Below are 13083 nucleotides of genomic sequence, written 5' to 3'. Positions count from 1 at the left end.
CACTGGGGCAGTAGTGAGCTTGTCGATGACTGTGTCAAAGGCACACTGGCATGCCGGAGTCCAGCGGTCATTGAAGAGATCTTTTGGGTGATGATACTTCCCATTTTGCTTTTTCGGTCTCTTTGTCTTTCTCAGAGGCGGGTAACCAACAGTTAAGTCAGTTAACGGCTTGACCATCCCAGAGTACCCCTGGATAAACCGGCGGTAGTATCCGGAGAACCCCAAGAAGGACCTTAATTCTTTTAAGTTCTTTGGACTAGGCCAGGTCTTTAAAGCACGGATCTTGTCAGGATCTGTTTCAACACCTTTTCTCGACACAATGTGTCCCAGGTACTTTACCGATGTCTGAAAGAACTTGCACTTCTCCACAGATAGCTTCAGGCCGTATTCCCTGAGACGGTCAGGACTCAATCTTCTCTCGTGCTCCTCTAGGGTCTCCGAGAAAATGATTATGTCATCTAGGAAGACGATGGCCTCCTTCAGGTTCATGTCGCTCATGCACTTCTCCATGAGCCTCTGAAAGGAACTTGGTGCGTTGGTGATTCCTTGAGGCATTCGCTGGAATTCCCAGAAACCCAATGGGCACACAAAGGCAGTCTTGGCCTTGTCCTCTTCCTCCATCTCTATTTGGTAATATGCAGACTTGAGATCCAAGACGGAGAACCACTGAGATCCATGCAGTGCCTTGAAGGTCTCTTCAAGGTTTGGTAGGGCGTAAGCATCCTTCACCGTCTGAGTGTTTAGCCTCCGATAATCAATGCAGAGCCGTAAATCACCGTTTTTCTTTCGGACCACCACAATAGGAGGAGAAAGAAGACTCCGATTCCCTGATGATACCTGCGTCCAGCAGCTCTCTAAGGTGTTTGCGGACAGCCTGGATATCTTGGGGATGGATGGGGCGAGCTCTCTGCTTGAAGGGGGTCTCATCGTGAAGGTTGATGTGGTGTTTCACCTTGCCGGTCCTTCCATAGTCCAGGTCGTGTTGTGAGAATACATCTGGCATAGCTTGTAACTTCTGCTCTATCCTCTCTTTCCATTCTGCAGGTATCGGTGAGTCTGCTAAGTTGAACACAGGTGGAGGAACTTGTGGTGGTTCTGGCTGGTCGGCTGAGGAATCTTTGGTCTTGGTCTCTCCTACCCCCGGAAGTACTTGCTGTGTAGCATTGAGCTCGGCTAAGACGCATCTTGGTGGTAGCAGTATGTCATGCTGCGTCTCATTCGTTAGAACCACAGGTACTCGATAGGGAGCTCTGGTCGGAAGGGTGAGCAGACCACAAGTGACTAGTATGCCTCCAGGAAGGGAGTATGAGGATGGTGGCTTGCGCGAACTGCGTCCCGATCTTCTCGGCCGATTCCAATGTTCTGGTTCCAATGTTGCCGCGCCCTCATTGGCTGTCCCAATGTTGGCCGCAGAGCGCCATTGGCTGTTCTAATGGTTCCAATGTTTGCTCGGCCAATCGGCGCGTCTGGTCCCGCCTTTAAGTGAGCTCCTCGCGCGCTGGCGCTGCATTCGAACGGCGAAAGCAGACGACGAGATGGGACACCGGGGACGGATTTACAGTCGGGAGACGGAAGGAGACACATTTTGAGAGACACGACGTCGTTGGCGTGGAAAAGTAAGTCTCAATTAATTATTTTCTGGTGAAATAGTAGGCCACAGTAGCCTAACCTACAGCGACCGCACTGTCGATCGTTTTTTTGCCGCATGTTGACTTACAGTATTAGCTACAGTGAGGCATACAGTGAGGCTCGGTGGCCGATAATGCTGGCGACGTTACAACGCCAAAAGTCGCCGATGAGCTAAGAAAGGCATCAATGAATTATTTTTGGTGAAAGGGTAGGCTACAATAATCTACAGTAGGCTACAATACTCTACAGTGAGCGCACGGTCGATCCAACTCTAGTTGGATGTAACGCTACAGTGAGCTAGTCTACAGCAGTGTTTGGGACTCTGGGACTCGTTCCTAGTTCAGTCAGAATAAAACGTGAAGCTTTTTAAAAAAAAAAAAAGAAATCATTTTTACTTTCTTTCATACAGTTACTTCATAGCTATGGCTAGTTGGTGAAAGTGCTGGTGTCTTGGTTTAGTTTCTGGTACACTCTGTAAGAGAGGGAGTTGTGGAGAGGGTGTGGGTGTGTCTGGGGTGAGGGGGTGGTAGACCTGTTTTGTGCCAAGGTTAAGGACTACTGGGACTGTGTATTCGTCAGCAGAGGGTGTGTGGGGGAGGGGAGGGGGCTAGAGTGCCAGTCTCCTCCCTGCGTGGCCTGTTGGTTGGGAAAGGTTGCAGTGTACAGAACATTCAAAGGGCTGTGAAAAGGACACTTACCCCCGCTGCAATCCAACCATGTAAGCATACATTTGATTCAGATTTTAAATGTATGAGTTTTAAAATGATCTACATTGTAGGTGTGTGTATTTGTGTGTGTATGTGTGTGTAAAAGTGTCCCATAATCTTTTGCAGCTCTCCCACCTGTGGTGGCCAGGTCTGTGAGACGGCGGGTTTCACCCCCTACCATCCAGCCTTGTAAGAATACATTTGATTCAGATTTTACATTTGTGAGTTTTAAAATGATCTACATTGTAGATGTGTTTTTGACCACAAATACAGTAGTTTGGAGGAATGTGTGTGTGTGTGTCCTCTCCTCACCTCTCTGTCTCTTTGCAGCAACTCAGTCAGGTCCAACTACATTAGTGGCAGTTGAGATCACTGATGAAGAGCTGATGGAGGAGTGCTCATTCTGGTCTGATCTCCCAGATGTAGTCGGTATGTCAATGTGTATATTTGTATTTATCGCTCTAAAGAGTATCATGAATATATGAATAGAGGTTTTGTTTACTCCTCTTTCTGTCATTGCAAACAGGTTATTCTGTAAGTGACATGGTAAGTGGAATCATGTGGTAGTTGTACGTTGTAGTTGTAGAAATGTCACTGCTTTACTCCTGCTCTGCATGGTAGTGTATGGTGCTCTCTCTCCATCACTGGTATAATCACTAGCTATAGCTCATATTGTCTTCTCATCTAGCCAATCATATTAACACTCTGAGAAACACTCATCTTTGTGTGGCTTCCACTATTTGCTTTGCTATTTGGCTGCAATCATTTCAATTCAACTCTTTGCACACTGCATTGTAGTAATAACTTAATGCAATTCATTACCAAATTAAAGTATTGTGTTAAAGTTAAACTCTTGTGCAATATTATGGTAGATTAACCTTTGTTTTATTAACTGTGTAGCTCCAGCTCCAACAACCTTGTTGTTGGCTGACAGGCCTGTTGCTCAGCAATAGGTCATCACTGAGCCAGAGGTAATCAATCATTCTTATTGTTATTATTATCATTATTATTATTATTAATAACAATAACAATTTGTAATAACCTAATGTCTTTCACAGGTTGTTCCTCCAACCGCCACCACCCTGCCAGCTCCTCCATCCCTAGCCTTGGACAGACTGAGAATCAGGCCACAGCCTCCGCCTGTCACTCACAAAGAGGTAATCAAACACGCACACACGCGCACACGCACGCACACACACACACACACACACACACAGAGAGCTGAACTTAATGTGTTCTCTCTTTCACAGGTTATTCTGCCTGATGGGTGGATTAAAACCCTCCCTAAAGAGCAGCACCAGTGGGTAGGCGCTCTTCAAAGCCGATGCCAGTGGGAAAGCGGTCATCAAGAGCGACCTGACCCTCTGGTATCACCCCCCTCCGCTGCCCAACATCTTCCACCAACCTCCGGCTTCTCCAGATGGGTTCTTCCTCCGCCCGCTCTGCCTGTGGATGCCGTACCGCTTGTGGGCCTACAAGTTTGTGTGCACCCAGCCAGACTGCAAGAACCACGCCCTGAAGTCCTGCAGTCGGCCGTGCAAGGAGCATGCACTCACAAGCTGTGGCCTTTATAAAGTTATGCGCAAGGTCCTGGACCTGGAAGGGTGGTACTTCCTGGCTACGGAGTACCTGGAGTGCCGACGCTGTACCAAGAAGTACACTTCCTGGTCCCTCGACATCCTGGATCAGCTGGAGCCCGGACGCAGGTGCCTGTTTCCAGCTGTTCTTACCTACCAGTGAGTAGACACACAGCTTTTATGCAAAATAGATTATTAAAAAAAAAAGCCCTGCTGATTCAAGTTATCCTATAACTAATGATTGTCTTATCTGCCCATCTCTCCATCAGTCTGGCCTGTGACATAAAGGTGTTGAAGCTGATGAGGGAGAGGACTCTGGGGAACAGCACCACCAGGCTGTACAACCAGATCAGGGAGCAGCACAGCGAGCGCTGGAAGGCCCAGACCATCCTCTACCTCAGCACCTGCAAGAAGTTTGCTGTCCCGGGTGCTGCGGTGAGAACCGTCCTGCCTCCGATTCCCATGATCCCTGTGCCCTCACCCCGTTGGCTGCTGACCGTCCGCGCTGCTGATTTGGTGCCCAGGATGGAGGAGATGAAGGCCCGGATCACCTCCGTGTATGGGTCCATCTTGAAGATGGACTCCACAAAGAAGGTAACAATGAATGGCAGAATGAAAACATGAATTGTATCCCTGTGAAATATAGATATATTAATGTCATCCCTATGTTATACATCTGTTTGTTGTTAGGTGACCAAGAAGCTGGCGGGCAAGCTCCAGGGGAGGGCAGCCTGGGCCACCAACGTGGCCAACGAGCTGGGGCAGGTGCTCATAACGGTCCTGACAGAGGCGGAGGGAGTGGACCTGCTCCCCATGACAGCAGGGCTGCAGCAGCGCTACCAGGACGCAGGGGTCCCACCTCCCGTGCTGCTGTATGTGGACTGGGACTGCTGCTCTGCCCATGGCCCGGGCAAAGCGGCAGCCATGTTCAGCCAGTGGGACAAGCTTGTGGTCCGGCTGGACATCTGGCACTTCACCCGCCGGCTGGCTGGGGGAGTGACCACGGACTGCCATCCTCTCTACGGCTTGTTTCTGAGCCGCCTGTCAGGCTGCATATTCGAGTGGTGCAGAGAGGATGTAGACCTGCTGATGGCGGCCAAGCGCGCGCTACTGGAGGCTTCCTCCCTGGGACCCATCAGCGACGCCCAGGTGTCCAACAGCATCTCGAAGAAGGAGCTGGCCAGGCACTGTCGCCGCCGCACTCGTGGGGTGCAGGAGACCGAGCGGCGTCTGAAGGAGCTGTTCAGGGACTTCTGGAGCTCCACCGACACCCTGGGCGTTCCGTTCCTGGACCACCGGAAGATTGAGGTCATCTGGGACAGCCAGCGGCGTCACCTGGAGTGCATCCAGGATCCCCCCGGCGTGCAGATGTACACCCAGACAGGCAGGGAGAAGAAGGGAGGGCTCCTCCTGCCTGTGTTCCGCTGCTCCCGGGGGTCGTCGTCACTGGAGTCCTTTCACCTCCACCTGAACCGGTTCATTCCAGGTATATACTCAGACATTTAAACAGATGTTGTTAAGCTCATGTTCACTTAACCAGTGGCTGGACGTTGGGTGAGAGTTTATTACTACAAAAAAATATTGTTTCATTTTTTAAAGGAACTCACCTGAGGGGGGGCCACTACCATGCCTTCCTCCTGGAGGGGCTCACCAGGGGGAATGAGGACCGGGCTGGGATAGCTGTGGAGGGGCACTACGGACCATCCATCCACAGCTATGACGGCCGCCTGAAACAGGCCATCAACTCCCTCACTGAAGAGTTGTTGGCTTGTAAGATAGCTGAGGACTTCACGCACCCTGTTCCATACACTGGTATGTATTCTCTCTCTCCCTTGCACTCTCTCTCAGGTTCTTACACAGAACACACACACACACACACACCAGTAAGTAAACCCTTTCTGTACTTTGTTTCAGGTGAGCTCATCGGACTGGACTACCTCCTCTCCCAGATTGGAGAAGAACCAGAAGAGCTGACCAGGGACCCAGAGGTGCCTGATGGAGTGAGGGAGGAGGACTTTGAGTTGGAGGACGACGAGGGGATCGATCTGGGCAACGAGGAGGATGTAGATCCTACCATTGTCCTGGAAGACCTCCTGCCTCCTCTACCCAGGGCACCTCCCTCTCAGCCCGGTCCAGCACCTCCCTCACAGCCTGGTCCAGCGCCTCCCTCACAGCCTGGTCCAGCGCCTCCCTCACAGCCCGGTCCAGCGAGGGACAACCCAGCCGAGCAGGAGGGTGCTGCGGCGCCAGAGGATGACAATGTAAGATTTACTGTAGATCACACTAGACATGCAGGGTAATGCACAGTGACTCAGCACCCCCCTTTCACTGCATGTTTTACCCTGTATTACTGTACATGTGCCAAATAAAACTACCTTGAACCTTGAAAAAATTTTAATTTGGTTTTTAATAATCATCTTGTTGATTTCCTTTTCTTCTCAGGACTTCCTGGGACCAGATGGAGCGCCGGGGTACCAGCATGTGGTCCGCCTGGGACACGCACTGCTCAGTCTGAGGGACCAGGCGTGGATCTCCAGGCAGAAGGTGCTGGAGATCATAGCTCTCTGGGCGAAGCTGACCCCGGATGACAAGAAGGCGGTGACCTACCCTGAGAGGTTCCGGGACCGACTAGTGAAGGGGCGCTTCAGGACTAGTCGCTCAAAGACGGCTGTCACTCCAGGAGTGGACAGTCTGAAGCGGTATGTAGAGAGAGCTGTATTTTGTCAGTCACACACTTTATAACACTCATTTGTTTACTTCTTTACTCAATAGCAGCCATTTGTTTACTTATTTGCCTTTTCTCTCCATCCAGCTGCCTTCTTGGACAAGGTGTAGGGCCTTCTCAGTGGCCGGACAGTAGCCGCCTTGTGGAGGCCATTTTCAGAGAGCTGTGGCCCTTTTCGAATCCAGCTCCTCTTCCCTCGCCCTATGCACTCCCCCTCGGTTTGCGCGTTCACGCGGAGGACGCGCCATATTAAGTGCCATCCGAAACCAATTCGCGCCGAGTGGAAGTGGCTTATAACACCCTCGGTAGCGAGTCTGCACCGATGCAGGCTCGATTCACATGTGCAGCTGTTTTTATTGTCCGAAATGGAAAATGCGCCGTACAAATGCAAGTTCCTCACAAATTATACGACATTTGCATTGCATTTCGCATCAAATTCCGTTCTCCAGTTCAGAAAACGCTAGATTATGTTCATTTGATTGTAATGTAAAGTGGTGGCTGGTGGATATTTACCAGGACTGTTGTTCAGACTAAACAGCTGATCAAACTGAGAATGGAAAATGAAAAGTTGTCCACAAAAAAACGAAACAGCACTAAAGAAGCTTGGGAGAAAGTTTTTTCTCATAGGTTTAGTCCATGAACGGCCTGCCACTCACCACAAAACACATCTTTTTACACGTAATGTAGACACTCAACCAACAAGCAACATTTCAGTGAGATATAGGACAAGTGATTTGTCTTTAGATAAATGCATCTTCTTCCAAACATTAAGCAAAGGTTCACTTGTTCCATTGGCAGATTTCACTGATTAGGCCTACAACCAAAAACACCTTAATGTGATTAAAGATTAATTGTGTGATTGTATCCCATTACTACATAACTACTAGGACTTGATAAATGATGTTTAGGACTACTACTTGGTAAGATGTGGAGTGATTGGAGGAGTCACACAGCACTCATTCTGACCAAAACATTTTAACCATCTTCCCGGACATATTTCTTAACAGCTTCATCATAAAAGAAATGAACCTGGAGGGTCAGGCAAGTCCAAAACAGGCCTCAAAGAAATGGGTGAATTTAAAGAAGTACACAGTAAATGTGTTTCACATAACATGAATATAGCCTTCTAGATGCTGCAGATATCTCATGCCACTGTTTGGTTTAGGAGCTGAGAGCTCCACCAACTGGCTCTGGGACTGACCAGGGAGAGGGAACCCCTGCTACTTGGAGCTTCTATGATGGCATGCATGAGGCAGTGGGGTCAAAACAATCTTTGACTCCACCTGTCCTCATTGCCTCATGCATGTCGAACCCCACCATCAAGGCCAGTCCAGATCCATCTTCCCTCCTGGGCACATCCAGGTCCAATCCACTGCCCCTCCCAGGCACATCCACGTCTGATCAACCATCCCTCCCAGGCACATCCACGTCTGATCAACCATCCCTCCCAGGCACATCCACGTCTGATCAACCATCCCTCCCAGGCACATCCACGTCTGATCAACCATCCCTCCCAGGCACATCCACGTCCGATATACCATCCCTCCCAGACATATCCATGGCGTCCTCTCTTGAACCCCCCCCTCCCCTGCCAAGAAAGACAGGGGTCCATTGACGGGGATTAATAATTTTCAGTTGTGATCGGTGCTGCCCAATTTTCAGTTTTCAATATTATTTTATTTTCAATAAATAAGAATTGTGGAAACCCCTATGTATCCTTTATACAGAATCTGGAGACAAATATGTGCAATCTCTGGTTGTCATATTAGTGGTATGGTCTGCAATCTAAACTAGCCTAGACTTCACACCACAGGTGAACACAGCTCTGGAAAGGATGAGATCACAGCAACATCCTGGTTTACTATGTATGGTTTACTATTTATAGATGTTTTTGAGTAAGTGCACTTTCTATATACTACTTTTCCCCAAAATTTAGAATGTCAGACATTATTTGCAGAAAATGACAAGAGGACAAACACAGGTTCATACGGCCAGCTTGTGCAGTTTTTATGGGCTTGTTTTAATAAACTGTATAGCAACTTTCAACACAAAACGAATTGCAGCCCAAAGTGCTTCATAACAGTGAAGATGAAATTAGCATAAAATCAGGACAAACAAAATCAGGCCTGCTTTGTTTTAATGCAAATAAAAACAAAAATACAAACAAAGAATACACTATTAGCCTACAAATAATCGTGCTGAAGCAGCAGCGGTGGAAATTTTTATTTTATTTTATTGACAATAGTCCTAATAATAATAATAATAATGAATTAGGGTAACAGTGCAATGAATAGGTAAGAGTTCTTAAAATTATGTATAAATATAATTGAATGCCTTGGCCATATTGTAATTTGGATATTTCCACTTAGGACCTAGGTAGCTATCTGATATAGGCAACCCTCATAAGCTGTAACAAGGAAGATACGAACGATGCCTCTGCCACTGCAAAGTGCTGTTGACGCGAAACCATGGTAACCGTTGTGGTTTGTGTTTCCTGTTTCCGCTGGAGTGAGGGGAATGTGTCCCTAAGGTTTTTATACCCTACACCCTTATCAAGGGAACTACATTCAGCTGTGAGGGAACTACAAAACGGAGTGCACTCGGTGACTGAGTGCGAGTGGGGAGGGACTGGATTCAGAAAGGGCCTGTGTCTCCTCCACCCTGCCGGCAGGACCATTGCTGGGGTGAGGTTGGACCGCTGGGCGACCATCCTCCGGGACTACCGGAGGATCAAAGACCTGGTCGACGGCAGTCCAGACCTCCAGGCCAAGACAGAGATCCGCTTGTTTCAGGTCAATAAGCTGACCCTCAGCCAGTGGTACGTACTTATAATAAACCAATACTATTCAAACTATGTTATTAATATATATTTAATAAATTGGTGTACTGAATGTTATTGCTCTGCTTGTGCAGGCACAACAAAAAACAGAGGAACCAGGAGCGGGCCATCCTGGACCCAACGCCATGGAGACCCAGTGTGGAGGTACCTGCTGCTGACGCCCCCGCCCACTTACCACCAGCTGATAGTGGAGTGCGTCAGCAGCGGCATACAGAAACTTTCTTCACTGTGCCAGAGGACAGGAGTGGAGAGGCTCCCCAAAGGGGCAGGGTTTCAATACACCGGCCCACCTCTGACCCTGCCCCGCTCCTTCACACCACCCCTCTGCCTCCTGCTACGGCCCTCCCTGCCCCACTCCCTCACATCACCCCTCTGCCTCCTGCTACGGCCCTCCCTGCCCCACTCCCTCACACCACCCCTCTGACTCCTGCTACGGCCCTCCCTGCCCCACTCCCTCACACCACCCCTCTGCCTCCTGCTACGGCCCTCCCTGCCCCACTCCCTCACACCACCTCTCTGCCTCCTGCTACGGCCCTCCCTGTGCCCCCGGTTCCTCCAGGTCCCCAGCTCCCCAAGACCACAGCCTGGAGGAAGAAGAAAATGGAGGAGGCCCAGGCCACCCAGGTCAGGCCGCACAAGGCCTATGACACATACAGGTGCAAAAAGTGTGGGTTGCCTAAAACAAAGGAAACGGGGCACAGCCGTTTTAAGAACACCACATTCTGTGCTCAGACGTCTGGGGGGAAGACGGTCGAACAGTGGCTGGAGGAGATGAAGAGGAAGTAAGAGGAAGGAGTTGGATTATATTGTATATATGTTATTATTGTGAATCTGTTTTTATTAAAATATTTCTTTTTTTAACTTGTGTGTTGATTTTCAATTCATTCATAGAATAGATAGTTCATAGCTATAACTAGCTGGTGGAAATGTCTTGGTATTGAATGGAAACCTTTATTTAGTCAGGGGAGTCAATTGAGTGCCACCCACAAGCAATTTGGGGTTCAGCGTCTTGCTAAGGACACTTGGACATGGAGCCCTATGGCTCACTGAATATGTATTGATATCTTAAAGGCCAAGTGTGTAACATACACCCTATATCATGTTTGTTTGTTAACTTATAATGTGTTGATTTTCAATTCATTCATAGAATAGATAGTTCATAGCTATAACTAGCTGGTGGAAATGTCTTGGTATTGAATGGAAACCTTTATTTACAGGGGAGTCAATTGAGAGCCACCCACAAGCAATTTGGGGTTCAGCGTCTTGTTAAGGACACTTGGACATTTTTTCGTCGGAGGTGGGGATTGAACCGGCGACCTTGGATCTCTACCTTGGCGATTACAATGGAGCCCTATGGCTCACTGAATATGTCGTGCTATCTTAAAGGCCAAGTGTGTAAAATTCATCAGTTCTTGATAGATCACTTCAGTGATATTCAGTGAACCCCTATATCAACGGCGCCGCTCAGGAGGCCGCAGGGAGTCGCAGGGGGCCAGACTAGAACAATGTGCCTATTGCCTTGCGCTGCCCACTTCTCTGTGTGCACCCTCCGAATATTGGCTACTCCCTCCATCACAACTCTCTGTCCTGCTGGGATGATGTCGGGTGCATTCCCCTGCAGTCTCACTGTTCAAAGGCAGCCATTTGTTCCTTGTTTCTGTCTGAGGACAAGTGTTTTCAGCACTGCTCGATAGCCGTATGGAGAAGGCTGATGGCGAGCGTTGTCTGCTTCACTGTATTGTTTGTACATTACATCCAATGTGTTCGTGCCTATTAACACTGGGGACATGGCTGTGGCACGGCAGTATGGAACTACAAGAGCTAAGGTAGGTACCTCGATGTCAATGCCCAGAAAACTCTTTGGAAAGGTTATACTGGTTTCGATGTAGCCGATATAGGGGACTGTCTGACCATTAGCGCATTCAACTTCCAACAAGTCGTCTAAGGGGTGAATGGTCTGTGAATTCAACTTCTGTTGGTAGAATGACTGGGAGATGGTAGTCACTTGAGACCCTGTGTCTAATAGAGAGCTGCATTCTTCTCCTCCAATCAGAATATTAGCAGTACATCTGGACCCTACTAATCCTTTTGGAAGGTGGCCCCAACCACTAGGAGAGGCTTGCATCAGGCTAGCTCTTTGCTTGGGACGTCTTTGATGTTCTCCAGCTCCCGTCAGTCCCGTGACCGGAGCTGATTCGGGTTTAAATCCTCTGTGCTGGAAGAGCTGCTCTGGGCTTCCCACAGAAGTTGTTTCTCCCTTAACAGCTTCTTTTTTTCTGCAACCATGTCTTGATTAGGGGCTTCACTGCAATTTGGTGCAATATGCCGTCTTGACCACACCGGAAGCAATACCAGGGTCTTGGCCGACCATACTGCATTCTGGCGGTAGAAGCGACTGAAAAGCCTCTAGGCCCCCGATGCACATCTCTTCCGGCGGAAGCAGAAGGGGGAGGGGTCTGGGCCTTTAGGGCTGCCATCCCACTCTGTAGCTCGGCTATTTGTCTCTTTAGATCTTGGACAAGAGGGTCAAACTGGGAGGGGCTTATCTGGGATCTGGATGTCTGGCCGTTCTGTGTCTTTAGGCTGGCTATTTGACTTTGAAGCCCGGCCACTTCTCTTTTCAAGTTCTGAGTGTCGCACAGTGTATCCACTGTCTGATTATTTTTCTGCGATGCGATGCTCTCTTCGTCTTCGTGCATGCAGGCGCACTGAAGGTGTGTCGCAGCTCGTTGCTTGGGGGGCCCAAGGTGTTGTCTCATGCGAACAGTCTTTACGGCCTGCCTGTCTTCTTCTGTGCGCAGAAGTACGAGTAATTCTGGAAATGATGGAGGATTATGCTTTCTTTGTTCCAACTGGAGAACAGTGAGCATAGTGCTGTCCCAGCAACCTCTGCAAAACTGCCTCAGTAGGTGGTCGTCTTGTTCTGTGGAAGCCACACCTCCTCTTTTCACAGCCTGGCTGAGGATCACCTGCAGACGGTTCAAGTAGTGGGAGGGCTTCTCCCCAGCATCTTGTAGTGTGTTCATGAATTTTGCGAAAAGCTCCTCACCATCATCAACAGTGCCAAAAGCAGAATCCAACAGCTGCAAGTAGTCGGTAGGAGACGCTTGGGGGCCTAACTGTTTCACTACATCAGCTGCTGGTGATAAGAGACTTTCCAGTATTTTCCTCACTCTGTGTAGATCGGATATGGCTGGATCTTTGAGAAGGAGCTCAACATTTGCTCTCCAAGTGTCGTAATCCACTTCACTGTTTGAGTGTGGGCTCTTCCCAGAGAAAGACCGAAGTCTGTTAGATGTGTGGACTGATGAAGAAACATCTGCATTTCTTACAATATGTTCCACCACTAGTCTTTGTATTTCAGGGGGGTTCACATCTTTGATACTGAAGTTCAACCCTGGGAGCAAAATCCAACTTTGTAGTGAGAGATGGTGTTGCTTGGATCAAGTTAGGAAATGCAGCAGCCGTGTGGGCAAAGGGATGGACTGCTGTGTTGTGATCGATGGTCTGAGGAGTTATTGTTGACTGCGGCTCAGAGGGAAGGGTATGATGGTTAGCGGAGGAATGTACTTGCTTTATCACATTTTGAGGGGATTCCATTGTGGG

At 48.9% G+C, this 13083-nt stretch overlaps 2 long non-coding RNA genes across 2 annotated transcripts; both read left to right on the top strand.

Annotated features, from left to right (window-relative positions):
• The first annotated feature begins 2241 nt into the window (after positions 1–2241).
• LOC311312380 lies at positions 2242–2882 on the top strand. Its single transcript, XR_014630568.1, has 4 exons — positions 2242–2347; positions 2463–2525; positions 2667–2765; positions 2863–2882. It is a non-coding gene; the product is annotated as an uncharacterized lncRNA (long non-coding RNA).
• Positions 2883–5913: 3031 nt separating this feature from the next.
• On the top strand, positions 5914–6804 carry LOC311312379. The gene is made up of 3 exons (XR_014630567.1): positions 5914–6174; positions 6356–6612; positions 6726–6804. It is a non-coding gene; the product is annotated as an uncharacterized lncRNA (long non-coding RNA).
• Positions 6805–13083: the final 6279 nt, after the last annotated feature.

Source organism: Borostomias antarcticus (assembly GCF_949987555.1).
Source record: "Borostomias antarcticus genome assembly, chromosome: 8".
Lineage (NCBI taxonomy): Eukaryota > Metazoa > Chordata > Actinopteri > Stomiiformes > Stomiidae > Borostomias > Borostomias antarcticus.
Note: the sequence above shows the minus strand (reverse complement) of the source record. Positions and strands in the feature narration are given on the sequence as shown.